Here is a 25,809-nt window from a genome sequence, read left to right as displayed (position 1 = left end):
ACGCACCCACTCACAGACCCACTGAAACACTCATGCACCCACTCATAGACCCATACAGACAGTGGCGCACCCACTCACTGACCCACTAAGACACTGACGCATCCACTCTCACTCCCAAACAGACACTCTCAGAGCCACCCTCACACCCAGATACACCCTGTTCACACCAATTCTCATACCCAGAGAGACAGGCCACGGTGAGCTCCCCCTGCGCACGGCCAAACGGCTAGAGTGGTTTGGCCGCAGTGTCTAGCCACAACTGTGTTGTGAAGCCTACATTTCCTTCAAGCAAAGCTTTTCAGTGGTTACAGGCCAAATTTATAGTTTTGAATGTAGAGAATGAAGCATTAAATGGAAGAATCATCATCTGAATGGGGATACCCGTCTACCTCACCCGCCTCCAAGAGTGTTAAGGTCTGACCATGCCCAGAAGAGCAGTTATGGAATTCATTGTGCCTGTGATGTAGCCATATTGAAAATAGGTCTGGCTTATCTACCGTAAAATCCACTCTGATTTTCAAGATATTCCCTACTGATATGTATGAAGCAGATGTATATTGTAAATGGGTTCGTTATCTGATGTATGCAAGATATTGGAAGAATACGACAGGCACTGCTATTTGAGGGAATAATACTGTTTTATTTATATCTTGGCCAGTCCTCTCTTGTTCCTCTTCACAAGATCAGCCCTAATTTCTATTTCCTCAAAGCCCCTTTTCTTTTCTCTTTCCAGGCTTTGGTGGTGTCTTGGCTCCGTCTTGAGGCGGTCTGGTTTCCCGTCCTCCGGTCGCCCGTATTCCCCAAAAGAAAGGAAAAATAAAAATAATCAGGTAAGTGAAAATGAAGTAGGGCTAAGGTAAGGGATCAGATAGGGGTTAGTAGGGGTTGTGAAACAGGTAGGGGCGGCGGTGCTGGTTGTGGTGGGTTTCTCTATTTATTTATTGTGCCTTCTCTCCCCTTTGTCCCGGACAACCCCTTCTCTTCTTTCTATGGTTTCTCGGGAGGTGTCCCAGTCCGTGGGTTAAGTAAACGGGTCTCCCCTCTCTCTGCAGGTCTATGCCCTTCTTTTAAAGAAACCTCCCCGTCCTCCCTTTTCTCCCCCCCACCTCCCTCTTTTCCCTGTGAGCCAACCTGACAGAGTCTGCCAGGCAGGGTATAGTCGTACCTGGGAGGGCCACGTCCTTCCAGGGGCGCGGCCGGCACGTAGGTGGTCCCCCGATTTCTCTTCGGTCGGGTTGGGGGTCGCCCACTGGTTCTTCTTGTCCTCGAGGCGTCCCGACTTCCGGGTCTCTCCCTCCGTCTCGATCACTTTGCTGGCGGTGTCTTCCTCTCCCTTTAGCTCCTGGGTGAAGGTGGGTTCTCCTTTCGTGCTCTGCTCTCCTGCCACGGTGTTTTCTCGCTCTTCCTCCGGCTCCTGGATGATGGTGGTTTCCTCTCCTCGGCTTCTCCGCGTTCTCGGCTCCTCCTTTTCCTCCGACCTCTCTCTTCGTCCGTCTTCTCTTTTCCTCTTTATGACGCCCTCCGCGTCATACGTCATTCTAGGGGAATCCTCCTCCGTGCCCCGGGGGTATCGGTTTTCTTCCCCGACGGGAGCTTCGGACCCGGGATCGGCACCTCGCCCGTTACATATATGTAACTAATTGCATGGAGATTTGCCCAAATTTCTCAATTCTCAAACAAGTGTGCCTGCTCCCTGTAGAAATACAATAATACTATACACTTCAGGAAGGATGCATTGACAAACCATGTTTCAACCGTATATGCTTTTTCTATCTATGAGCACTTGTCAATTCCCTCATATGAAAGGAGTCTTCTGAAGGGATCTCTTCGACGTCCCTCAGGCTTGCCTTCTGGCAGGAGCAGTGTCTTATTGGCAGTAGTGCTGCTGATTGGTTCTCTGCCTTCTGCACCTTCTCCTGCAGTGCGCAGGCTGCATCTGTTCCATGAAGGAATAACACAACTAGTGCCGTGTGTTAGAGCATCCAAGCACGCCATGATGTGTTAGAGCATCCAAGTTCGCCATGATGAATATCTGTTCTCTAGGTAGGCTCCAGGCCTCCATGAAATCAATGCAATCGCCATACTTTTCTAGTAGTCTTCCTAGAGGGACCCAAATATGCCATCACAACACTCATTATCACTTTGGATCTCCCTGAAATGGATACAATTACCAATAGGGTGCCCTGTAATATACCAGAATCCAAAATGTCCATTGCAATTGCTCGAACTACCTGCATAGCTGACGGAAAAGGATAGGTTTCCCAATGATCTCCCTGAAATTGATGGCAACACTGAGTAAAATTCGTAAAGTGGATAGCCTCTGTAGGAAAGTACCCTCTTTTTGGCATGGTTACTACCACTTTTTGCCTGCTGTCAGTGTGTTTTGACTGTGTTCACTGGGATCCTGCTAACCAGGACCCCCGTTACTATGCTCTCCTTCTAAATTTGGTTGTTCCTGACTTTGTACTGTAAGAGGCTGGCCTGGCTTGTAGTGGGTACCAGAGGTACTTACACCTTGTGCCAGGTCCAGTTATCCCTTAGTGTAGAAGAGGTGTTTCTAGCAGCTTAGGCTGATAGAAGGTAGCTATAGCACAGCAGCTTAGGCTGAACTAGGAGACATGCAAAGCTCCTACTATACCACTGGTGTCATATGCACAATATCATAAGAAAACAAAATACACAGATATACTAAAAATAAAGGTGCTTTATTTTTATGACAATATGCCAAAAGTATCTCAGTGAGTACCCTCAGTATGACGATGCCAAATATACACAAGATATATGTACACAATACCAAAAATATGCAGTAATAGCAAAAGGAAGTAATGCAAGCAGTGTAAAGTTACAATAGATTGCAATAGGAGCACATAGGTATAGGGGCAACACAAACCATATACTCCAAAAGTGGAATGCGAACCACAAATGGACCCCAAACCTATGTGAGCTTGTAGAGGGTCGCTGGGACTGTAAGAAAACAGTGAGGGTTAGAAAAATAGCCCACCCTAAGACCCTGTAAGGTAGGTGTAAAGTGCACCTACAACCCCCAGAGAGCACAGAAGTCGTGATAGGGGGATTCTGCAAGGAAAACCAACACTAGCAATGCAACAACAGTGGATTTCCGGACCTGAGTACCTGTAAGACAAGGGGACCAAGTCCAAGAGTCGCAACAGTGTCAAGAGTGGGCAGGAGCCCAGGAAATGCCAGCTGAGGGTGCAAGGAAGCTGCCACCAGATGGAAGAAGCTTGGTGTTTTGCAAGAACGAAGAGGACTAGAAACTTCCCCTTTGAAGGATGGATGTCCCACGTCGTGAAGAAGCTTGCAGAGGTGTTCCCACGAAGAAAGACCGCAAACAAGCCTTGCTAGCTGCAAGGGTCGCGGTTAGGGTTTTTGGATGCTGCTGTGGCCCAGGAGGGACCAGGATGTCGCCACTTGGATGAGGAGACAGAGGGGGCACCCAGCAAGTCAGGGAGCCCTCACAGAAGAAGGCAGCGCCCGCAGAAGTACCGGATCAGGCACTTAGAAAAGGAGTGAACCGGAGTCCACCCGAAGACACAAAAGGGAGTCCCACGACGCCTGAGGACAACTCAGAAGGTTGTGCACTGCAGGATAGAGTGTCGGGGACCCAGGCTTGGCTATGCATGAAGGAAATCCTGGAAGAGTGCACAGGAGCCGGAGCAGCTGCAAATCACGCGGTACCCAGCAATGCAGTCTAGCGTGGGGAGGCAAGGACTTACCTCCACCAAACTTGGACTGAAGAGTCACTGGACTGTTGGAGTCACTTGGACAGAGTTGCTGAGTTCCGGGGACCATGCTCGTCGTGCTGAGAGGGGACCCAGAGGACCGATGATGCAGTCTTTTGTTTCTGCGGTTGCAGGGGGAAGATTCCGTCGACCCACAGGAGATTTCTTCAGAGCTCCTGGTGCAAGAAGGAGGCAGGCTACCCCCAGAGCATGCACCACCAGGAAACAGGCGAGAAAGCCGGCAGGATGAATCGATACAAGGTTGCAGTAGTCGTCTTTGCTACTTTGTTGCAGTTTTGCAGGCGTCCTGAGCAGTCAGCGGTCGATCCTTTGGCAGAAGGTGAAGAGGGAGATGCAGAGGAACTCTGGTGAGCTCTTTCATTCGGTATCTGAAGAATTCCCCAAAGCAGAGACCCTAAATAGCCAGAAAAGGAGGTTTGGCTACCTAGGAAGGAGGATAGGCTAGTAAGAAAGGTAAGAGCCTATCAGAAGGGGTCTCTGACGTCACCTGATGGCACTGGCCACTCAGAGCAGTCCAGTGTGCCAGCAACACCTCTGTTTCCAAGATGGCAGAGGTCTGGGGCACACCAGAGGAGCTCTGGGCACCTCCCCTGGGAGGTGCAGGTCAGGGGAGTGGTCACTCCCCTTTCCTTTGTCCAGTTTCGTGCCAGAGCAGAGCTGGGGGATCCCTAAACCGGTGTAGACTGGCTTATGCAGAGATGGGCAGCATCTGTGCCCATCAAAGCATTTCCAGAGGCTGTGGGAGGCTACTCCTCCCCAGCCATCACACCTATTTCCAAAGGGAGAGGGTGTCACACCCTCTCTCAGAGGAAATCCTTTGTTCTGCCTTCCTGGGCCAGGGCTGTCTGGACCCCAGGAGGGCAGAAACCTGTCTGAGCGGTTGGCAGCAGCAGCAGCTGCAGTGGAGACCCCGGAAAGGCAGTTTGGCAGTACCCGGGTTCTGTGCTAGAGACCCGGGGGATCATGGAATTGTCTCCCCAAGTGACAATTCCATGATCTCAGACATGTTTCATGGCCATGTTCGGAGTTACCATTGTGATGCTATACATAGGTAGTGACCTATGTATAGTGCACGTGTGAAATGGTGTCCCCGCACTTACAAAGTCCGGGGAATTTGCCCTGAACGATGTGGGGGGCACCTTGGCTAGTGCCAGGGTACCCACACACTAAGTAACTTTGCACCCAACCTTCACCAGGTGAAGGTTAGACATATAGGTGACTTATAAGTTACTTAAGTGCAGTGGTAAATGGCTGTGAAATAACGTGGACGTTATTTCACTCATGCTGCACTGGCAGGCCTGTGTAAGAATTGTTAGATCTCCCTATGGGTGGCAAAATAAATGCTGCAGCCCATAGGGATCTCCTGGAACCCCAATACCCTGGGTACCTCAGTACCATATACTGGGGAATTATAAGGGTGTTCCAGTATGCCAATGTGAATTGGTGAAATTGGCCACTAGCCTGTTAGTGATAATTTGGAAAGCAGAGATAGCATAACCACTGAGGTTCTGGTTAGCAGAGCCTCAGTGAGACAGTTAGTCATCACACAGGGAACACATACAGGGCACACTTATGAGCACTGGGGCCCTGCCTGGCAGGGTCCCAGTGAGACATACACTAAAACAACATATATTCAGTGAAATATGGGGGTAACATGCCAGGCAAGATAGTACTTTCCTACATGTACACCCCGCAATTGGCATACTGGTGCCACCATGTAAGTTCCTAGTATATGGTACTTAGGTACCCTGGGCATTAGGGCACCAGGGGATCCCCACAGGCTGCAGAATGTACTATGCAACGCATGGGAACCTATGGAAAATAAGTCTGCAGGCCTTCCTTTGCAGCCTGCGTGAAAAGGTCCATGCACCCTTTCACTACAGGTCACTGCACCTGGTCACTGTAAGTCACCCCTATGGTACGCCCTCCTAGCCCAGAGGGCTAGGTGCAGGTACCTGTGTGTGAGGGCACCCCTGCCTGAGCAGAGGTGCCTCTACGAGCTCCAGCTTCAATTCCCTGGCTTCATAACCGCGAGGAAGCCATTTCAGCTGTGTACTGTGTCACTACCTATGTCCAGCTACAAAATGGTAACTCTGAACCTGGGCATGTTTGGTATCAAACATGTTGGATTCATACCCCGATACTGTTGCCAGTATTGGTTGTATGATTCCATGCACTCTGGAGGCTCCTTAGAGGACCCCCCGCTTTGCTCCTACCAGTTTTCAGGGGTTTCCAGGCGGCTTGCGCTGCTGCCATCCTACAGACAGGTTTCTGCCCTCCTGCTGCTTCAACAGCTGAATTCTAGGAAGGCAGAACAAAGGATTTCCTTTGGGAGAGGGAGACAACACCCCCTCCCTGTGGAAATAGGAGTTACATGGCCTGGGAGGTGTAGCCTCCCCAAGCCACCGGTATGCTTTGAAGGGCACATTTGGTGCCCTCCTTCCATAAGCCGGTTTGCACGAGACCAGGGACCCCCAGCCTCTGCTCTGGCGTGAAACTGAACAATGGAAAGGGGAGTAACCACTTCCCTGTCCATCACCACCCCAGGGGTGGTGCCCAGAGCTCCTCCAGGTAGCCACTTGAATCTGTCATCTTGAATCCAAGGTGGGCAGAGGCCACTGGGAGCATCTGAGTCGTCAGGTCAGGCAGGTGACGTCACAGCCCCTCTTGATAGGTGGTCAAGCTGGGACCAGCCCCCCTTCCTGGGGTTCCAGCAACTGCAACATTTCCCTGGCTGTGCATCCTCTGAGGGTGACGAGTCTTCAGCCTGCACAGGAAGCAAGAAGGAATCACCCTTGGAGTGAAGGAGTCACCCCCCTGCATCCGCAGGCACCAACTGCAACGACGACCGGCTCCTTGGATCATCTCTTCTCCGGAACTACGTGGATCCTGCATCACAGGTGGTGGTCTGGAGTGGTCCCCTTGGTCCTTTCTACCAACTTTGCAACTTGGGAGACGGTAAGCTCTTGCCTCTCTTTGCAGGACTGTACCCCTGTGCACCGCATCTCTTGCAGCTACCAAGGCTTGTTTGTTCCTCGTCCAAGGGATCTTTAGGCTTCTCGTAGCCCCAGCCACCAGCACTCTGCCCTGCAACGCACAATCTCCTGCTTGCTGGTCCAGCGATGTGGAACTCCTTTTCAGGTGTGCTGCATGGGCCTCACCGCGACTCCTGTGCTTGCTCCATGTGGGTCGCCTGTGGGGTCTGCCTCTGCTTTCTGTGACTCTCTCAGCTTTTGAGGGTCCCTCAGACTCCCGTTCTTGGGTCGAGTCCCCTGGGCCTTGCTGGTCCTCTTCAGCCATGCCAAACTGTCTTAATCGTTTCTTGCATTTGCCAAGGCCAAGACCAGTACTACTGACCAGTACTACTGACCAACTGCAAACCAACTGCCGATGTTGGACATTGACTGCATGTAGGAGGCTGGACTGGCTTGTAGTGAGTACCAAGGGGTACTTACACCTTGCACCAGGCCCAGGTATCCCTTATTAGTGTATAGGGGGTCTAGCAGCTTATGCTGATAGATAATGGTAGCTTAGCAGAGCAGCTTAGGCTGAACTAGGAGACGAGTGAAGCTCCTACAGTACCACTAGTGTCACTTGCACAATATCATAAGAAAACACAATACACAGATATACTAAAAATAAAGGTACTTTATTTTTATGACAATATGCCAAAGTATCTCAGTGAGTACCCTCAGTATGAGGATAACAAATATACACAAGATATATGTACACAATACCAAAAATATGCAGTATAGTCTTAGAAAACAGTGCAAACAATGTATAGTTACAATAGGATGCAATGGGGACACATAGGGATAGGGGCAACACAAACCATATACTCCAAAAGTGGAATGCGAACCACAAATGGACCCCAAACCTATGTGACCTTGTAGAGGGTTGCTGGGACTGTAAGAAAACACTGAGGGTTAGAAAAATAGCCCACCACAAGACCCTGAAAAGTGAGTGCAAAGTACACTAAAGTTCCCCAAAGGACATAGAAGTCGTGATAGGGGAATTCTGCAGGAAAGACACAAACCAGCAATTCAACAACAATGGATTTCCAGTCGAGGGTACCTGTGGAACAAGGGGACCAAGTCCAAAAGTCACAAGCAAGTCGGAGATGGGCAGATGCCCAGGAAATGCCAGCTGTGGGTGCAAAGAAGCTGCTACTGGACAGTAGAAGCTGAGGATTCTGCAGGAACGACAAGGGCTAGAAACTTCCCCTTTGGAGGATGGATCCCCCACGCCGTGGAGAGTCGTGCAGAAGTGTTTCCGTGCAGAAAGACCGCAAACAAGCCTTGCTAGCTGCAAGGGTTAGGGTTTTTGGATGCTGCTGTGGCCCAGGAGGGACCAGGATGTCGCCAATTGCGTCTGGGGACAGAGGGGGCGTCGAGCAAGACAAGGAGCCCTCTCAGAAGCAGGCAGCACCCGCAGAAGTGCCGGAACAGGCACTACGAAGAGGAGTGAAACAGTGCTCACCCGAAGTTGCACAAAGGAGTCCCACGCCGCCGGAGGACAACTTAGAAGGTCATGCAATGCAGGTTAGAGTGCCTTGGACCCAGGCTTGGCTGTGCACAAAGGATTTCCGCCGGAAGTGCACAGAGGCCGGAGTAGCTGCAAAAGTCGCGGTTCCCAGCAATGCAGTCTGGCGTGGGGAGGCAAGGACTTACCTCCACCAAACTTGGACTGAAGAGTCACTGGACTGTGGGAGTCACTTGGACACAGTTGCTGGATTCAAGGGACCTCGCTCGTCGTGCTGAGAGGAGACCCAGGGGACCGGTGATGCAGTTCTTTGGTGCCTGCGGTAGCAGGGGGAAGATTCCGTCGACCCACAGGAGATTTCTTCGGAGCTTCTAGTGCAGAGAGGAGGCAGACTACCCCCACAGCATGCACCACCAGGAAAACAGTCGAGAAGGCGTCAGGATCAGCGTTACAGAGTTGCAGTAGTCGTCTTTGCTACTTTGTTGCAGTTTTGCAGGCTTCCAGCGCAGTCAGCAGTCGATTTCTTGGCAGAAGGTGAAGAGAGAGATGCAGAGGAACTCTGATGAGCTCTTGCATTCGTTATCTAAGGAAATCCCCAAAGCAGAGACCCTAAATAGCCAGAAAAGAGGGTTTGGCTACTTAGGAGAGAGGATACGCTAGTAACACCTGAAGGAGCCTATCAGAAGGAGTCTCTGACGTCACCTACTGGCCCTGGCCACTCAGAGCATTCCAGTGTGCCAGCAGCACCTCTGTTTCCAAGATGGCAGAGGTCTGGAGCACACTGGAGGAGCTCTGGGCACCTCCCAGGGGAGGTGCAGGTCAGGGGAGTGGTCACTCCCCTTTCCTTTGTCCAGTTTCGCGCCAGAGCAGGGATGAGGGGTCCCTGAACCGGTGTAGACTGGCTTATGCAGAAATAGGCACCATCTGTGCCCATGAAAGCATTTCCAGAGGCTGGGGGAGGCTACTCCTTCCCTGCCTTAACACCTTTTTCCAAAGGGAGAGGGTGTAACACCCTCTCTCTGAGGAAGTCCTTTGTTCTGCCATCCTGGGCCAAGCCTGGCTGGACTCCAGGAGGGCAGAAACCTGTCTGAGGGGTTGGCAGCAGCAGTAGCTGTAGTGAAACCCCTGAAAAGGCAGTTTGGCAGTACCCGGGTCTGAGCTACAGACCCGTGGGATCATGGGATTGTGCCAACAATGCCAGGATGGCATAGAGGGGGCAATTCCATGATCTTAGACATGTTACATGGCCATATTCGGAGTTACCATTGTGAAGCTACACATAGGTAGTGACCGATGTGTAGTGCACGCGTGTAATGGTGTCCCCGCACTCACAAAGTCCGGGGAATTTGTCCTGAACAATGTGGGGGCACCTTGGCTAGTGCCAGGGTGCCCACACACTAAGTAACTTTGCACCTAACCTTTACCAGGTAAAGGTTAGACATATAGGTGACTTATAAGTTACTTAAGTGCAGTGGTAAATGGCTGTGAAATAACGTGGATGTTATTTCACTCAGGCTGCAGTGGCAGGCCTGTGTAAGAATTGTCAGAGCTCCCTATGGGTGGCAAAAGAAATGCTGCAGCCCATAGGGATCTCTTGAAACCCCAATACCCTGGGTACCTCAGTACCATATACTAGGGAATTATAAGGGTGTTCCAGTATGCCAATGTGAATTGGTGAAATTGGTCACTAGCCTGTTAGTGACAATTTGGAAAGAAATGAGAGAGCATAACCACTGAGGTTCTGGATAGCAGAGCCTCAGTGAGACAGTTAGTCATAACACAGGTAACACTTTCAGGCACACTTATGAGCACTGGGGCCCTGGTTGGCAGGGTCCCAGTGACACATACAACTAAAACAACATATATACAGTGAAAAATGGGGGTAACATGCCAGGCAAGATGGTACTTTCCTACACAAACCCCTCCCCCCCACCCCCAAACGAAGGACAATAAGACTAGTCATTACCTGATGGGTCTTCATTGTCTAAGTGGAAATATCTGGAGAGTCCATCTGCATTGGAGTGGGTACTCCCAGGTCTATGTTCCACTGTATAGTCCATTCCCTGTAGGGATATGGACCACCTCAACAATTTTGGATTTTCACCTTTCATTTGTTTTAGCCATAGTAGAGGTTTGTGGTCTGTCTGAACAATGAAGTGAGTGCCAAACAGGTATGGCCTCAACTTCTTCAGTGCCCAGACCACAGCAAAGGCCTCCCTCTCAATGGCAGACCAACGCTTTTCTCTAGGGGTCAACCTCCTACTAATAAAAGCAACAGGTTGATCCTGGCCCTCAGAATTAAGTTGTGATAGGACTGCCCCTACTACTAATTCAGATGCATCAGTTTGGACATAGATTTTTTTAGAGTAACAAGGGCTTTTCAGGACAGGTGCAGAGCACATGGCCTGCTTCAGCTCCTCAAAAGCTTTCTGACAGTTTGCTGTCCATAATACCTTCTTAGGCATTTTCTTTGAAATGAGGTCATTAAGAGGGGCTGCAATGGAGCCATAGTTCTTTATGAACCGCCTATAGTACCCAGTGAGGCCTAAAAAGGCTCTCACCTGAGTCTGAGTAGTAGGGGGAACCCAATCAATAATAGTTTGGATTTTCCCCTGAAGTGGTGCAATCTGTTCTCCACCAACCAGGTGTCCCAGACAAACCACCTTCCCCTGCCCTATCTGGCACTTTGAAGCCTTGATAGTGAGGCCTGCCTTATGCAGGGCCTCTAAAACTTTCCATAGGTGGACCAGGTGATCATCCCAGCTGGAGCTAAAGACAGCTATATCGTCCAAATATGCTGCACTAAAAGCTTCCAGCCCTTGCAGGACTGTGTTCACCAACCTCTGAAAAGTGGCAGGTGCATTTTTCAATCCAAAAGGCATTACTGTGAATTGGTAATGGCCTCCAGTGGTTGAAAATGCAGTTTTAGCTTTTGCATCTTCTGATAATTTGATCTGCCAATACCCTGCAGTCAAATCAAAAGTGCTTAGATACTTGGCAGATGCCAGTGTATCTATGAGCTCATCTGCCCTGGGTATAGGGTGAGCGTCAGTTTTGGTTACCTGGTTGAGACCTCTGTAGTCTACACAAAACCGCATTTCCTTCTTTCCATCTTTGGAATTAGGTTTTGGTACAAGTACCACAGGAGAAGCCCATGGACTTTCAGAGTGCTCAACCACTCCCAGTTCTAACATTTTCTGCACCTCTTGCTTTATGCAGTCTCTGACATGGTCAGGCTGCCTATAGATCTTACTTTTGACAGGCAAGCTGTCTCCAGTATCTATAGTGTGCTCACACCAAGAAGTGGTACCTGGCACAGTAGAGAAGAGTTCAGAAAACTGACCCAGGAGATTTATGCAGTGGTCTTTCTGCTCAGCAGTAAGACAATCTGCCAGTACAACACCTTCCACCAGAGCATCTTGTTCTGTGGAAGAGAAGAGATCAGGGAGAGGATCACTGTCTTCTTCCTGTCCCTCATCAGTTGCCATGAGCAGGGCGGGATCAGCCCTGTCATAATAGGGTTTCAGGCAATTGACATGGAGCACCCTAAGGGGACTCCTGGCAGTGCCTAAGTCAACTAAGTAGGTGACTTCACCCTTTTTCTCAACAATTGTGTGGGGTCCACTCCATTTATCTTGGAGTGCTCTTGGGGCCACAGGCTCCAAGACCCACACTTTCTGCCCTGGTTGGTACTGAACCAAAACAGCCTTCTGGTCATGCCATTGCTTTTGGAGCTCTTGGCTGGCCTGGAGGTTTTTACTGGCCTTTTTCATGTACTCAGCCGTTCTTGATCTTAGGCCAAGTACATAGTCCACTATGTCTTGCTTAGGAGCTTTTAAAGGTTGTTCCCAACCCTCCTTTACAAGTGTTAGAGGACCTCTCACAGGGTGACCAAAAAGAAGTTCAAAGGGGCTGAAGCCCACTCCTTTCTGGGGTACCTCCCTGTAAGCAAAAACGAGGCATGGTAGAAGGATATCCCATCTCCTGCGGAGTTTTTCAGGGAGTCCATAATCATGCCTTTGAGAGTTTTGTTAAATCTCTCCACCAGTCCATTTGTTTGTGGATGATAGGGTGTGGTGAACTTGTATGTCACACCACACTCCTTCCACATGGCCTTCAAGTAAGCAGACATGAAATTGCTTCCCCTGTCTGATACCACCTCTTTTGGGAAGCCCACCCTGGAAAAGATTCCCAGTAGGACCTTTGCCCTCCTTTGCAGGAGCTGTAGTGGTCCTTAGAGGAATTGCTTCAGGATATCTGGTGGCATGGTCCACTACCACCAAGATAAACCTATTGCCTGAAGCAGTAGGAGGGTCAAGGGGGCCAACTATGTCAACCCCTACCCATTCAAAGGGAACCCCAACCACAGGCAGTAGAATAAGGGGTGCCTTTGGGGTGCCACCTGTCTTGCCACTGGCTTGACAGGTTTCACAGGACTTACAAAAATCTTTTGTGTCCTCTGACATTCTAGGCCAATGAAACAGGGGAACAAGCCTGTCCCAAGTTTTCATTTGCCCCAAATGTCCAGCTAAGGGAATGTCGTGAGCAAGAGTTAGGAGGAACTTTCTGTACTCCTGAGGAATCACTAATCTCCTGGCAGCTCCAGGTTTTGGATCCCTTGCTTCAGTGTACAGAAGATTGTCCTCCCAGTAAACTCTGTGAGAGTCACTGACAAACCCATTTGCTTGTTTGACAGCTTGCTGCCTTAGACCCTCTAGTGTGGGACAGGTCTGCTGTGCCACACTCAGCTCCTCCCTGGCAGGCCCCCCTTCACCCAAAAGCTCAGCAGTGTCTGCTTCCAGCTCCTCTGGCGTAGGTTCTGCACAGGGTGGAAATTCTTCTTCCTCAGAAGAAGAATCCACTGTAGAGGGAGGGATAGTAGGTAGTGCTTTACTTCTACTAGCCCTACCTTTAGGGAGCACTTGGTCCATTCTTCCAGGATCCAAGTCACCCTGTCCTTTTTGCTTTTTGGCCTGAGCCCTTTTCAAAGCAAAAATATGCCCTGGAATGCCCAGCATTGCTGCATGAGCCTCCAACTCCACTTCTGCCCAAGCTGATGTCTCTAAATCATTCCCTAATAGACAGTCTACAGGTAAATCTGAGGCAACCACAACTTTCTTTGGGCCAGTAACCCCCCCACCCCCCAGTTGAGATTCACAACAGCCATGGGGTGGCTAAGGGTGTTGTTATGAGCATCGGTTACTTGGTAATGGTGACCAAGTAGGTGTTGTTCAGGGTGGACCAGTTTCTCTATTACCATTGTAACACTGGCACCAGTGTCCCTGTAGGCCTGAACCTCAACACCATTTATTAGGGGTAGCTGCTTGTACTTATCCATGTTAAGGGAACAAGCAACCAAGGTGGCTAAATCAATAGCCCCCTCAGAGACTAACACAGCCTCTGTGGTCTCCCTAATCAGACCCACCCCCAACTAAGTTACCAATAGTGAGCCCAGCTACTCCCTTAGATTGGCTATTAGTAGGTTTGCTCCAACCACCACTGCTATTAGTAGGGACACTAGGTGTAGCAGTAGGGGTTGTAGTGGTAGGAGGCTTGGTGCTTTTCTTTGGACAACTGGGATCTGTTGTCCAATGGCCTTTTATTTTACATAAATAGCACCATGGTTTCTCTTCTTTGTTTTGATTTGAAGAGGATTTGGGCCCACCAGAGTGTTTTTGTGGGCCCGATGAAGACTCATTTTTAGATTTGTCCCCACCCTTGCCTGAAGACTTACCATCCTTCTTCTTATTGCCATCTTTGTCACCCCCTGTATGAACTTTTCTGTTCACCCTTGTTCTGACCCATTTGTCTGCCTTCTTTCCCAATTCTTGGGGAGAGGTCAGATCAGAGTCCACCAAGTACTGGTGTAACAAATCAGACACACAATTATTAAGAATATGCTCTCTCAGGATCAAGTTATACAGGCTTTCATAATCAGTAACTTTACTGCCATGTAACCACCCCTCCAAGGCCTTCACTGAATGGTCAACAAAATCAACCCAGTCTTGTGAAAACTCCTTTTTGGTCTCTCTGAACTTCAACCTGTACTGTTCAGTGGTTAAGCCATAACCATCCAGGAGTGCATTCTTAAGAACTGTAAAATTATTGGCATCACTTTCTTTCACAGTAAGGAGCCTATCCCTACCCTTTCCACTAAATGATAGCCATAGGATAGCAGCCCACTGCCTTTGAGGGACATCCTGTACAACACAGGCCCTCTTATGTGCAGCAAACCACTTGTTAATGTCATCCCCTTCCTTATAAGGGGGAACTATCTTGTGCAGATTCCTGGAATCATGCTCTTTTGCAGGATGACTATGGGGAATACTGCTGCTGCCACTATGGGTTTCTAAACCCAATTTCTGTCTTTCTTTCTCCACTTCTAAGGATTGTCTATCCAAATCCATCTGTTGCTTCTTGAGCTTCAGTCTGGTTTGTTCCACCCTCAATCTATTGAGCTCCCTTTCTAACAATCTGTCATCAGGGTGGGTGGGAGGGACATTCCTTGATACAGAAGTATGGTGAGAATGAACAGAAGGAGACCCATCCCTTACAGAAGGCATCCTAACAGCTTGGTTAACAGAAACATCACTTCTACTATGGTGAGAAGGAATACTCTTGCTATGATGTGAGACAACACTATCAGTATGGTGTGACTCTACATCAGTACCAACTATGCTAGGCTGTCTAGTAATGGGCAGGCTAGGAAGTTTCTTTCCTGAATCTTTTTCTAGGGGAGTCCCTGGATCAGATTGGGAACCATTGGCTACTTTTTCAACAGATGGGGCACCTCTGGCCTTATCCTGTTCTATAAGCATGTTAACCAACAGTTCTCTGGGGGGATTCTTCCCTACACTCAAACCTCTATCTATGCAGAGACTCCTTGCTCCTTTCCAGCAAAGGTGATCATAATCAGGTTTGGACAGATCAACAGTTTGGGCTGTGCCAGACATTTTAGACAGTGTTTAAGTGGCAGAAAAAGAGAGAAAAAGTTTTTCAGAACTTTTAGAAAGACAGAAAAAAAACTTTAAAAAACTTGTTAAGAACTTTTAGAAAGTTTAGAGGTACTTTTCAGCACTTAGAAAAGAGTGAAAAGAGGAAATGCAAAACTTTTTGGTTAGGTGTACATACACTGAACTTGTTTTGTATATTTTTCTCTTATGAAAAGTACAATGACAAAAGTGGTAAGTAGTTACAAAGCACTTATCCCACCGCTGCACAACCAATGTAGGAGGCTGGACTGGCTTGTAGTGAGTACCAAGGGGTACTTGCACCTTGCACCAGGCCCAGGTATCCCTTATTAGTGTATAGGGTGTCTAGCAGCTTATGCTGATAGATAATGGTAGCTTAGCAGAGCAGCTTAGGCTGAACTAGGAGACGAGTGAAGCTCCTACAGTACCACTAGTGTCACTTGCACAATATCATAAGAAAACACAATACACAGATATACTAAAAATAAAGGTACTTTATTTTTATGACAATATGCCAAAGTATCTCAGTGAGTACCCTCAGTATGAGGATAGCAAATATACACAAGATATATGTACACAATACCAAAAATTTGCAGTATAGTCTTAGAAAACAGTGCAAACAATGTATAGTTACAATAGGATGCAATGGGGACACATGGGGATAGGGGCAACACAAACCATATACTCCAAAAGTGGAATGTGAACCACGAATGGACCCCAAACCTATGTGACCTTGTAGAGGGTCGCTGGGACTGTTAGAAAACAGTGAGGGTTAGAAAAATAGCCCACCCCAAGACCCTGAAAAGTGAGTGCAAAGTACACTAAAGTTCCCCAAAGGACATAGAAGTCGTGATAGGGGAATTCTGCAGGAAAGACACAAACCAGAAATGCAACAACGATGGATTTCCAGTCGAGGGTACCTGTGGAACAAGGGGACCAAGTCCAAAAGTCACAAACAAGTCGGAGATGGGCAGATGCCCAGGAAATGCCAGCTGTGGGTGCAAAGAAGCTGCTACTGGACAGTAGAAGCTGAGGATTCTGCAGGAACGACAAGGGCTAGAAACTTCCCCTTTGGAGGATGGATCCCCCACAATATTATAAGAAAACACAATACACAGAAGTACTAAAAATAAAGGTACTTTATTTTTATGACAATATGCCAAAAGTATCTCAGTGAGTACCCTCAGTATGAGGATAAGATATATACACAAGGTATATGTACACAAACCAAAATTATGCCGGTTATAGCAAGAAAAGTAATGCAAGCAGTGTAAAGTTACAATAGATTGCAATAGGAGCACATAGGTATAGGGGCAACACAAACCATATACTCCAAAAGTGGAATGCGAACTACGAATGGACCCCAAACCTATGTGAGCTTGTAGAGGGTCGCTGGGACTGTAAGAACACAGTGAGGGTTAGAAAAATAGCCCACCCCAAGACCCTGAAAGGTAGGTGTAAAGTGCACCTACTACCCCCAGAGAGCACAGAAGTCGTGATAGGGGGATTCTGCAGGAAGAACAAACACCAGCAATGCAACAACAGTGGATTTCCGGACCTGAGTACCTGTAAGACAAAGGGACCAAGTCCAATAGTCGCAACAGTGTTGAGAATGGGCAGGAGCCCAGAAAATGCCAGCTGAGGGTGCAAGGAAGCTGCCACCTGTTGGAAGAAGCTTGGAATTCTGCAAGAAAGAAGAGGACTAGGAACTTCCCCTTTGGAGGATGGATGTCCCACGTCGCGATGAAGCTTGCAGAGGTGTTCCCACGCGGAAAGACCGCAAACCAGCCTTGCTAGCTGCAAGGGTCGCGGTTAGGGTTTTTGGGTGCTGCTGTGGCACAGGAGGGACCAGGATGTCGCCACTTGGAAGAGGAGACAGAGGGGGCACCCAGCAAGTCAGGGAGCCCTCACAGAAGCAGGCAGCACCCGCAGAAGTACCTGAACAGGCACTTAGAAGAAAAGTGAACCGGAGTCCACCCAAAGTCACAAAACGGAGTCCCACGACGCCGGAGGACAAGTCAGAAGGTTGTGCACTGCAGGTTAGAGTGTCGGGGACCCAGGCTTGGCTGTGCACAAAGGAAATCCTGGAAGAGTGCACAGGAGCCAGAGCAGCTGCAAATCACGCGGTACCCAGCAATGCAGTCTAGCGTGGAGCGTGGGGAGGCAAGGTCTTACCTCCACCAAACTTGGACTGAAGAGTCACTGGACTGTGGCAGTCACTTGGACAGAGTTGCTGAGTTCCAGGGACCACGCTCGTCGTGCTGAGAGGGGACCCAGAGGACCGGTGATGCAGTCTTTTGTTGCCTGCGGTTGCAGGGGGAAGATTCAGTCGACCCACGGGAGATTTCTTCAGAGCTCCTGGTGCAGAGGGGAGGCAGGCTACCCCCAGAGCATGCTCCACCTGGAAACAGTTGAGAAAGCCGTCAGGATGAAGCGATACAAGGTTGCTAGTAGTCATCTTGCTACTTTGTTGCGGTTTTGCAGGCGTCCTGAGCAGTCAACGGTCGATCCTTTGGCAGAAGGCGAAGAGGGAGATGCAGAGGAACTCTGGTGAGCTCTTGCATTCGTTATCTGAAGAATTCCCCAAAGCAGAGACCCTAAATAGCCAGAAAAGGAGATTTGGCTACCTAGGAAGGAGGATTGGCTACCAAGAGAGGTAAAAGCCTATCAGAAGGAGCCTCTGACGTCACCTGCTGGTACTGGCCACTCAGAGCAGTCCAGTGTGCCACAGACACCTCTGTTTCCAAGATGGCAGAGGACTGGGACACACTGGAGGAGCTCTGGGCACCTCCCCTGGGAGGTGCAGGTCAGGGGAGTGGTCACTCCCTTTTCCTTTGTCCAGTTTCGCGCCAGAGCAGGGCTGGGGGATCCCTAAACCAGTGTAGACTGGCTTATGCAGAGATGGGCACCATCTGTGCCCATCAAAGCATTTCCAGAGGCTGGGGGAGGCTACTCCTCCCCAGCCTTCACACCTATTTCCAAAGGGAGAGTGTGTTACACCCTCTCTCAGAGGAAATCCTTTGTTCTGCCTTCCTGGGCCAGGGCTGCCTGGACCCCAGGAGGGTAGAAACCTGTCTGAGGGGTTGGTAGCAGCAGCAGTTGCAGAGGAGACCCCGGAAAGGCAGTTTGGCAGTACCCCGGTTCTGTGCTAGAGACCCGGGGATCATGTAATATTCCCCCCAATGCCAGAATGGCATTGGGGTGACAATTCCATGATCTTAGACATGTTACATGGCCATGTTCGGAGTTACCATTGTGACACTGTACATAGGTAGTGACCTATGTACAGTGCACGCGTGTAATGCTGTCCCCGCACTCACAAAGTCCGGGGAATTTGCCCTGAACGATGTGGGGGCACCTTGGCTAGTGCCAGGGTGCCCACACACTAAGTAACTTTGCACCTAACCTTTACCAGGTAAAGGATAGACATATAGGTGACTTAAGTGCAGTGGTAAATGGCTGTGGAATACCGTGGACGTTATTTAACTCAGGCTACAGTGGCAGGCCTGTGTAAGAATTGTCAGAGCTCCCTATGGGTGGCAAAAGAAATGCTGCAGCCCATAGGGATCTCTTGGAACCCCAATTCCCTGGGTACCTCAGTACCATATACTAGGGAATTATATGGGTGTACCAGTATGCCAATGTGAATTGGTAAATTTAGTCACTAGCCTGTTAGTGACAAATTTGGAAAGCAGAGAGAGCATAACCACTGAGGTTCTGGTTAGCAGAGCCTCAGTGAGACAGTTGGGCAGTTCACAGGGAACACATACAGGGCACATACTTATGAGCACTGGGGCCCTGCTTGGCAGGGTCCCAGTGACACATAGACTAAAACAACATATATACAGTGAAATATGGGGGTAACATGCCAGGCAAGATGGTACTTTCCTACAATGTTTTCCTGACTACTGCTTCTGTTGCAGAATAATCAGTAACCTATGTGTTCTTTGTCACTGCTGCTGGCTTTCGCAGATTAATAGTACTGTGTAATCTTCTGACAACTGCTTGGGTAGCAGGGTATTACTGACATGTTGTGTTTAGTCTAATGATGTGTACAGTGCAGTTTATTTTTATATAACTTGGTGTTGTGTTTCCTTTATGGTGGGGATAGTGCGTCATGTGTGTTGTGTGTGTTGTGCAATCGCTTTACACATTTCCTCTGGGATAGGGCTGACTGCTCGGGGTGAGCAGGGGTTATCTTGGGTGTGTAACTCCCTCACCCTGACTAGAGTGGGTGGGTTCTGCCTGGCTTACGTGCATACCCTAGCCAACCAGAAACCTCATTTCTCACACCTTTGCTGTGGTTTGGGCTTTGAAGAAGTTTAGGCCAAACTTGTTTGGCACTCACTTCCTTGTTCAAACAGACCACAAGCCCCTTATATGGTTAAAACAAATGAAAGGTGAAAATCAAAATCTTTCGAGGTGGTCCATATCCCTACAGGGAATGGGCTATTGTTAGAAATGGGGTCTTTGGTTGGCAGTCAGGTTACCCCCTGTCTAAGCAAGGACCCTCATTCTAATCAGGGTAAGTCATACACAATCCAAATTAGCCTGTGCTCACCCTCTGGTAGCTTGGCACTGAGCAGTCAGGCTTTACTTAAAAGGCAATGTATAAAGTATTTGTGCAATAAATCATGCAATAACACAGTAGCATTCCACACAAATACACCACACACTGTTTAGAAAAATATATAATATTTATCTGGTAAGATGCTGGTCAATACAATCAAGATGCAATAAGTATACATTGAAATATCACTGTAAAAATGATATAAAGTGTCTTTAGCCTTTAAAAAGCAACAAATGTCTCTTGCAAGCACAAAGTACCTGGGTTGTGTTCAAAATCTCCGCAAGAGACCGCAGGGAGGTGTGTGTTTATTTCTGGCATGTGGACTTGGATGCTCTTCGGGTTGTGGGGGTTTCGGACGCCCAGGGGATGATGCGTTGAAATCTGGCACTTGCAGGACGAAGTCACAGGGGCTGCGTCGATCCGGTGGGCGATGTGTGAAAATTTCTACTGCATGGCAGGCGGTGTGTCGATTCCTCTCAGGAAGTCGGGCTGCGTCGTTCTGGCTCAGCTTTGCGTCAATCCAGTGGGCAGTGTATCAAACATCCAAGTATCAAACATGTCGGAATGATACCCTAATACTGTTGCCAGTATTGGTTGTATGATTAGATGCACTCTGGGTTCTCCTTAGAGGACCCCTGCTTTGTCGGATTGCCTTAGGAAATCTGACCACTAGTCCAGCAATGTTCAGCAGGCAGCCCTTCTCCTTGTTCAGCCTGTGGTTTCCCAGAACGGACCCTCTGGACTTTTTGTGACCTCTGAGGTCCCACTTTCGAAAAGCATTGGGAGTCCGACGCTGTGTTTTCACCCTGCACCCTGCCACCCCTGTGTGGCTGAGGGAGTGTGTTTGGTGCTCACCTTTGCCACCCCACACCCCACACCCTGGTGCTCACCTAAACCCCCCAGATCTGCTTCCCGAACTCACGGGTACTTACCTGCAAGCAGATCTCTTTCCAAGTGCCCCCAGTCTCCATAGGATCCCATTCTAAATCTATCTTCAACTTTGGCCTCTGCACCCAGCCGGCCCCATGTTGCTGGTGGTATACGTTTGTTGTCACCCTGAACCTGGACCAGTGGACATCCTAACCACCGGAGACTGGAACTGTAAGTCAAGTACTTACTGCAAAACTGCACTAACACCTTCCCCCACCCCGGGCTGTCCTGAAAATTGCAGTCAACTTTTAAAAGTGAAGAGTGTTACTTGCCTGTTGTGAGAAAGTAGCCTCTTTCTAGCATCGTTACCCCCACTTTTGGCCTGTTTGTGAGTGTGTGTCAGTGTGTTTTGCCTGTCTCACTGGGATCCTGCTAGCCAGGACCCCAGTGCTCTTAGTTTGTGACCTAATATGTAAGCCTGTGTAGTGCCCAGCTGTGTCACTGAGGCTCTGCTAACCAGAACCTCAGTGCTTATGCTCTCTCTGCTTTTAAATGTGTCACTATAGGCTAGTGACTTTGTTTACCAATTTCTATTGGCATACTGGACCCCCCTTATAAGTCCCTAGTATATGGTACCTAGGTACTCAGGGCATTGGGGTTCCAGGAGATCCATATGGCCTGCAGCTCTTCTTTTGCCACCCATAAGAAGCTCAGACAAACCCTTACAGAGGACTGCCACTGCAGCCTGTGTGAAATGGTGAACACACTATTTCACAGCAATTTTTACTGCACTTAAGTAACTTATAAGCCACCTATCTGTCTAACCTTCACTTGCTGAAGGCTAGGTGCAAAGTTACTAAGTGTGAGGGCAACCTTGCACTAGCAAAGGTGCCCCCACATAGTTCAGGGCCATTTCCCCATACTTTGTGAGTGCGGGGACACCATTACACGCGTGCACTGTACATAGGTCAATACCTATATGTAGCTTCACAATGGTAACTCCGAATATGGCCATGTAACATGTCTAATATCATGGAATTGTCCCCCATTCCAAATCTGGTATTGGCAAGCAAATTCCATGCATCCTGGGGGCTCCACTATGCTCCCCAGTACTGCCAAACCAGCTCTCTGAGGCTTGCACTGCAGCTACAGCTGCTGCCACCTCCAAGACAGGATTCTGCCCTCCTAGGGTCTGGGCAGCCCAGTCCCAGGAGGGCAGAACAAAGCATTTCCACTGAGAGCAGGGTGTTACACCCTCTCCCTTTGGAAATAGGTGTAACAGGCTGGGAAGGGGCAGCCTCCACCAGCCTCTGGAAATGCTTTGAAGGGCACAGATGGTGCCCTCCTTGCATAAGCCAGTCTACACCGGTTTAGGGAACCCCCAGTCCCTGCTCTGGCACGAAACTGGACAACGGAAAGGAGAATGACCAATCCCCTGTCCATCACCACCCCAGGGGTGGTGCCCAGAGCTCCTCTAGTGTGTCTCAGACCTCTGCTATCTTGTTTTCAGAGGGGTGGGGACACTCCGGACGCCTCTGAGTGGCCAGTGCCAACAGGTGACGTCAGAGACCCGTCCTGATAGGTGCATATCTGGGTAGGTAGCAAATCCTCCTCTGGGGGCTATTTAGGGTCTCTCCTGTGGGCTTCTCATCAGATTACGACTTGCAAGAATCCATCAGGACTCCTCTGCACTTCTCTCTTCGACTTCAGCCAAGGATTGACCGCTGACTGCTCCAGGACGCCTGCAAAACTGAAACAAAGTAGCCAGAAGACTACTAGCGACATTGTAGCGCCTAATCCTGCCGGCTTTCTCAACTGTTTCCTGGTGGTGCATGCTCTGGTGGATGTCTGCCTTCACCCTGCACTGGAAGCCACGAAAAAATCTCCTGTGGGTCGACGGAATCTTCCCCCTGCTCCCGCAGGCACCAAACTACAGCTTCACCTGTACTCTGGGTCCCCTCTCATCCTGATGAGCATGGCCCCTGGAACACAGGTGGTGTACCCAAGTGACCCCGACTGTCCGGTAGTCCAACTGTCCGAATTTGGAGGAGGTAAGTCCTTGCCTCCCCTCCCCAGACAGTAATCCTGTGCACAGCGTGATCTGTAGCTACAAGGGCTTCTGTGCACATTTCCAAGAAATCCTGTATGCACAGCCGAGCCTAGGTCCCCAGCACTCTGTCCTGCAATGCTCAACTCCCTGAGTTGACCTCCGGTGTCGTGGGACCTCTCTTGCAGTGTTCAGACGACGACCATGTTCAGTATTCTTGAACCCGTGTTCAAGGACTCCTGCAGGTGCTTCCCTCCTTCCAGTGGGCTCTCTTCGTTGCAGAGGGCCCCCTCTGTCTCCTCTCCTGAGTGGCGACATCCTGGTCCTTCCTGGGCCCGGACAGCACCCTTTTTCTTCAACCGTGACTCTTGCAGGTAGCAAAGCTTGTTTGTGGTATTTTGCCAACTAAACAACTCTGCATCCTCCAGCACATCGTGGGACATCTTCTGCACAAAGCAGAACCTCCTTTTGTTGGTGCAAAACCAGCATCTTATTCCAACCGGAGGCAGCCATTTTGCACCTTCATCCGGGGTTTAGTGGGCTCCTGCCCCCCCCCCAGACACTTTAGCGACTCTTGGACTTGGTCCCCTTCCTTTACAGGTCTTCAGGTCCAGGAATCCATCTTCAGTGCTTTGCAGTCTGTTGTGGTCCTTGCAAAATCCTTTATCACGCTTTTAGTGTGTTTTGGGGGAAATAGTAGTGCTTTACTCCTACTTTCCCGGGGTGGGGTCTCCTTTATACCCTTAGTGTTTTCTCACACTCCCAGCGACCCTTTACACACTACACTTGTCTAGGGGTGCATTCATGGTTCGCATGCCACTTACTTACTATATATGGTTTGTGTTGCCCCTACCCCTATTGCATCCTATTGTGTTTTACAGTGTTTGCACTACTTCCTGACTGTTTTACTTACCTGATTTGGTTATTTGTGTATATTTTGTGCATGTTACTTACCTCCTAAGGGAGTATATCCACTGAGATATTTTTGGCACATTGTCACTAAAATAAAGCACCTTTATTTATTAGTAACTATGAGTATTGTCTTTGTTATGATATAGTACCTATATGATATAAGTGGTATTGCATGAGCTTTGCATGTCTCCTAGTTCAGCCTTGGCTGCTCTGCTATAGCTACCTCTAACAGCCTAAGCTGGAAGAACACTACTACACTCTACTAATAAGGGATAACTGGACCTGGTATAAGGTGTAAGTACCATTGGTACCCACTACAAGCCAGGCCAGCCTCCTACCCCTGTAAACCGTTTCTTTGCCAAATGTAAACAAAGTGCTGCTGATACATATGCTTGATACTTACTTGTTAATGTGCTTACCTGTAACAAGATCCTTTTCGTTCTAGAAATAAAGTAACAAAATATATTTTTCCTACATCACAACAATTGGATGTAGATAGTCATCCTGGAGATAGTCATTGAATGTGTGCCTCATTTATTGACTGTGTGTGCACAGCAAATGCTTTGCACTACCCTCTGGTAAGACCCAACTACCACAAAAGAGAGCACTCGTATTATCTACTTTGGCCTCTGTTAAGCCTCTGGGGAACCTCTGGACTCTGTGTACACTATGGGCCTCATTATGATCCTGCTGCCCCCGCAGCCCAGGGTACTGCCTTCTCTCCAGGCACTAATTACACACAGTGCCGGGGGTGGTGGTCATAAGGCCCCTCAGAACCCCGGGAACCACCTCCTCCCCGAGGCTACAAAAAAGTATTGAAGGGGGTCTGTTTCGGAGTCCTGGGAACCACCACCACCTTGGGGCAATGCTTGTTGGAGGGGGGGCGCACACCTCTCTTTGACAGCAATGCCGGCTCCCACAGGAGATGGGGAGTCGGCTGGAACTGCGGGGCCTCTGGGCTCCCCTGGCGGTCCACCACTTTGTGACTGAATTAGTAATTAGGTTGGGCCCTGGGGGATTGGGTCCCTGGCCATGCAGCTCCCCTCCCCCCAAAAAAATATAATTAGGCCGAGCTCCAGGGAATGGGCTCCCTGGGTCCAAGATTGGCCTGGAGAGGGGGGCCACTCAGCCCCTTTCCTCCCCCCAAAAAATATTTAGTCTTTGCCGTGGGGGATGGGGTCCCCAGGGCCAAGATCGGCCCTGAGGAGGGGGCCACTTAGTCCCGCTCCACCCCCCCCAAAAAATTATTAGGCCAGGCCCAAGGTTATTGGGTCCCTGGGGTCGAGATCGGCCTGGGAAGAGGGGCCATGCAGCACCCCTCCACAAAAAAAAATAATATATATTTAGGCTGGCCCCCGGGGGACGGGGATCCCCGGGGCTGAGATCGGCGTGAGGTTGCATGGCTCCCCCCCATCCCCCCCAAAAATACATTTTAGAAGGCCGGGCCCTGGGGGACACATAGACGAAATCGGCCGGGAAAGGGATGCATGTGGACTTGCGGCCAACCCCTGCTGTGCGCAGCCTGGGTTGGGTGCTTATAGGGGTTGATCAGGCCCTATAAGCAACTGCAACACCATGCGCGCTGGTGGTTTGATTAACGTGTAGTAATGACAATTACTTTATGTTAAAAAAAATAGAAATTCACTGAAAAAAACAAAGGTTACAGTGACTTTGCAATTAGGAAATACAATTAAAAAAACATAGAAATTCACTTAAACTCTTAGCTGCTGGGCTTCTCCACCCCCCACCTCCCCCCTATGCTGAGCCCTTTTTTGACTATTTGGGGTAGTTCGCACTTAGACCTTCATACCTTTTTGTCCACATAAGCTATCCATGCCAAGTGTGCGTCCTTTTTTTTCCAACATCCTAGGGATTCTGAAGGTACCCAGAGTTTGTGGGTTCCCCTGGAGGAGACCAAGAAATTTGTCAAAATACAGAAAAACTTTTATTTTATTCAAAACAATGGGAAAAAAGGGCTGCAGAAGAAGGCTTGTGTTTTTTCCCCTGAACATGGCATCAACAAAGGGTTTGTAGTGCTAAAATCACCATCTTCCCAACTTTCAGGAACAGGCCGACTTGAATCAGAAAACCACATTTATCAACACAATTTTGGCATTTTACTGGGACATACCCCATTTTTATTATTTTTTGTGCTTTCAGCCTCCTTCCAGTTAGTGACAGGAATTGATGTGAAAC

At 49.2% G+C, this 25,809-nt stretch overlaps 1 protein-coding gene across 1 annotated transcript in view; it reads left to right on the top strand.

The window, feature by feature from the left end:
- The window catches only part of LOC138248976 (zinc finger protein 665-like), a 106,692-nt gene that overhangs the window by 47,867 nt on the left and 33,016 nt on the right, over positions 1-25,809 (top strand). The window contains exon 2 of the mRNA XM_069203028.1: positions 734-830. The gene's annotated coding sequence lies outside the window, so the exon portion shown is untranslated. The remainder of the gene's footprint in view (positions 1-733; positions 831-25,809) is intronic.

Source organism: Pleurodeles waltl, chromosome 8, assembly GCF_031143425.1.
Source record: "Pleurodeles waltl isolate 20211129_DDA chromosome 8, aPleWal1.hap1.20221129, whole genome shotgun sequence".
Classification (NCBI taxonomy): Eukaryota; Metazoa; Chordata; class Amphibia; order Caudata; family Salamandridae; genus Pleurodeles; species Pleurodeles waltl.
Note: the sequence above shows the minus strand (reverse complement) of the source record. Positions and strands in the feature narration are given on the sequence as shown.